The following is a 3,940-nucleotide window of genomic DNA, read 5'->3' as shown; positions in this document are numbered from 1 at the left end:
AAGGCGCAGGCGGGCGCGAGGAACACTGGGGGGCGCGAGCGCAGAGGACGCCTTGTGACGTTTTGAATTTGCGCTTACGAAAGAGAGCCTTGCCTAGTAAGTGCGCGTGAGGAAAATAAAGAAACATTTTAGCATGTTACAACGTTCAATGTATGCATTGTAATTAGTGTGCAAGATATCAAGTACTTTCCACTGATGTTTTCAGATCAAAAGCCGCACTCTACCTTTTCATCTAATGTTCGGGACACATTTCAAATCTAAGCGAATGTTATGCCATGGATCATATAGCCAAAGCCTATGCGTTGGGACTTGGCATTAAATAACACATTTTTAACGGATCTCGGTTTAATTTTGGTGACAGTTGTTTCTACATAGGCTACTATATTGACAGCGTCATTGTAATAAGTGTCACCAGTGTTTCAACGGTTCACTGATGCCATCTATTGCCTCACTGACTCCGATCTTTTTAGTGAAACAAATCCTAGCCTGTTTGACATTATCCTCCCTCTTAACACTTATTAGGTTGTATTCTCCTGCTCAGACATTGCTGACGCATACCATATCTTGCAACGCCTGGATAGGTATTTTACATATCAGCTAATCACATAAGTTATAGCATTCTGGTGCCATTGAGGAAGTTAAACAAAGAACAGTCATTTGTGTTGGTAATATTATTTCTCGTCAAGAGCACAGCTAGAAAACAATAAGGTATTTAAAGAAGTGAAACCTATGGAAGCTGTCCCCCCCCAAACAAATCTGTCTAGGAGTTATGCAATAGTAAATCACAATTATGAGATAGTAAGTCATAATTATGAGATTGTAAGTCATATTTATGATAGAGTGATAATAATGAGATTCGAAGTCATAATTATGAGATATGTAAGTCATAATAATGAAATACCATGTCATAATTATGAGATAGTAAGTCATATGAGATAGTAAGTCATAATTATAAGATCGTAAGTCATTATTATGAGATAGTAAGTCGTAATAGTGCGATACTAAGTCATTATAGTTACGTGATAGTAAGTAAAATCAATCAAATCAAATGTGTCACATGCTTCATAAACAACAGGTGTAGACTAACAGTGAAATGCTTACTTATGGGCCTTTCCCTACCATGCAGAGAGAAAAAAAGAGAAATCATAGAAAAATAGACAAATAATAACACGAAGAATAAATACACAATGAGTAACAATAACTTGGCTATATACACGGGGTACCAGTGCCGAATCGATGTGCAGGGGTACGAGGTAGTTGAGGTACTGTAGATATGTACAATGCCTTCAGAAAGTAGGTCCTATTCACACCACTTTACTTTTTTCACATTTTGTTGTGTTACAGCCTGAATTTCAAATTGATTAAATTGAGATTCTGTCACTGGCCTACACACAATACCCCATAATGTCAAAATGGAATTATGTTTTACTTTTTTTTTTACAAATTGATAAAAATGAAAAGCTGAAATGTTTTGAGACAATAAGTATTAAACCCCTTTGTTATGGCAAGACTAAATAAGTTTAGGAGTAAAAATGTGCTTAACAAGTCACATAATAAGTTGCATGGACTCTGTGTGCAATAATAGTTTAACACAATTTTTTTTATGACTACCTCATCTCTGTACCCCACACATATAATTATCTGTAAGGCCCCTCAGTCAAGCAGTGAATTTCAAACATAGATTTAACCACAAAGACCAGAGAGGTTTTCCAATGCCTTGCAAAGAAGAGCACCTATTGATAGGAGCACCCCTCATAGCCTGGTTCCTGTCTAGGTTTCTTCCTAGGTTTTGGCCTTTCTAGGGAGTTTCTCCTAGCCACCGTGCTTCTACACCTGCATTGCTTGCTGTTTGGGGTTTTAGGCTGGGTTTCTCTACAGCACTTTGTGACATCAGCTGATGTAAGAAGGGCTTTATTAATAAATGTTGTTGATTGATTGATGGGTAAAAATAAAAAAGCAGTCATTGAATATCCATTTGAGCATGGTGAAGTTATTAATTACACTTTGGATGGTGTAGCAATACACACAGTCAGTACAAAGATACAGGTGTCCTTCCTAACTCAGTCGCCGGAGACGAAGAAAACCGCACAGGGATTTCACCATGAGGCCAATGGTGACTTTAAAACAGTTATAGAGTTTAATGGCTGTAATAGGAGAAAACTGAGGATGCATCAACAACATTGTAGTTACTCCACAATAATAACCTAATTGACAGAGTGAAAAGAAGGAAGCCTGTATAGAATAAAAATATTCAAAAAATGCATCCTGTTTGCAACAAGGCATTAAAGTAAAACTGAATACAAAGCATCATGTTTGGGGAAAATCCAAGACAACACATCACTGAGTACCACTCTTCATATTTTCAAGCATGGTGGTGGCTGCATCATGTTATGGGTATGCTTGTCATTGGTTTGGATAGGAAATGGAATAGAGCTAAGCACAGGCAAAATCCTAGAGGAAAACCTGGTTGAGTCTGCTTTTCAACAGACACTGGGGGACAAAGTCACCTTTCAGCAGGACAATAACCTAAAGCACAAGGCCAAATGTACACTGGAGTGGCTTACAGTATCAAGACAACATTGAATGTTCCTGAGTAGCCAAGTTACAGTTTTGACATAAATTGTCTTGAAAATCTATAGCAAGACTTGGAAATGGCTGTGATCAACAACCAACTTGACAAAGCTTGAAGAATAAAAAATAAATAATAATGTGCAAATTTTGTACAATCCTGGTGTGCAAAGATTTACCCAGAAAGACTCACAGCTGTAATCGCTGCCAAAGGTGATTCTCACATGTATTCACTTAGGAGTGTAAATATTTAATTAAATTAGATATTTCTCTATTTAATTTTGAAAAAAAAAATCCTAAAATGTCTGAAAACATGTTCTTAGACATTTTTAGATTTTATTTCAAAATGATATAGACAAATATCTAATTTAATTAAGTATTTACACTCCTGGTATTATGTGGTATTGTGTGGTGATGGGTGAGACAAAACATCTATTTAATCAATTTTTAATTTAGGCTATAACATTGTTTGAACAACAGCCTCTTCACTTTGTTTAGATGTTGAAACATGTTTTCAGACATTTTTTATTTTTTTTTCAAAATTAAATAGAGAAATATCTCATTTAATTAAGTATTTACACTCCTGGTATTATGGGGTATTGTGTGTAGATGGGTGAGACAAAAAATCTATTTAATCCAATGATCATAAACATATTGTCACGTCCTGACCATAGTACGTTGTTATTTTCTATTTTCTATGGTAGAGTAGGTCAGTGTTATCATTAATAAAATAAATATGAGCACTTTACAAGGTGAGCCTTGGTCCCCTTTCAACGACCCCTGTTACAGAACTACCCACCATGACTCGATCAAGTGGCGTGCCCAGGCAGAGATGGACACCTGGTCACACATGGAATGGATGGAGAGGAGAAACTGGACTTGGGGGCAAGTCATTGACAGATATCGGAGCCTACCGGGGAAGAACAAGAGGCAGCCCCCAGTTTTTTTTTTGGGGGGGCACACGGGTAGTTTGGCAGGGCCAGGGGTGAGCCCTGAGCCAACTCCCCGTGCTTATTGTGGTGAGCATGTGCCTGCCTCTCGCACCCTCTCTCCGGTAAGCCCCCATAATCCAGTACGTCCAGTGCCTGGTCCTCACGCTCTCCCTCCAGTGCGCCTCCAGAATCCCGGAAGTCCTGTGCCTGCTTCCCACACTCTCCCTCCAGTTCGCCTCAATAGCCCAGTAAGGCCGGTGCCTGCTTTGAGCACTCGGTCCTCAGTGCGTCTCCCCAGTCCGGTGAGACCGGTTCCAGCTCCCCGTAGGAAGCCTCCAGTGATGATCAATGGTCCGAAGCCTCCAGTGACAATCCATGGCACGAAGCCTCCAGTGATGATCCATGGCCCGGAGCCTGTAGTGATAATCCATGGCACGAAG

This window comes from Salmo salar, chromosome ssa09 (genome assembly GCF_905237065.1).
Source record: "Salmo salar chromosome ssa09, Ssal_v3.1, whole genome shotgun sequence".
NCBI classification, from domain to species: domain Eukaryota; kingdom Metazoa; phylum Chordata; class Actinopteri; order Salmoniformes; family Salmonidae; genus Salmo; species Salmo salar.
Note: the sequence above shows the minus strand (reverse complement) of the source record.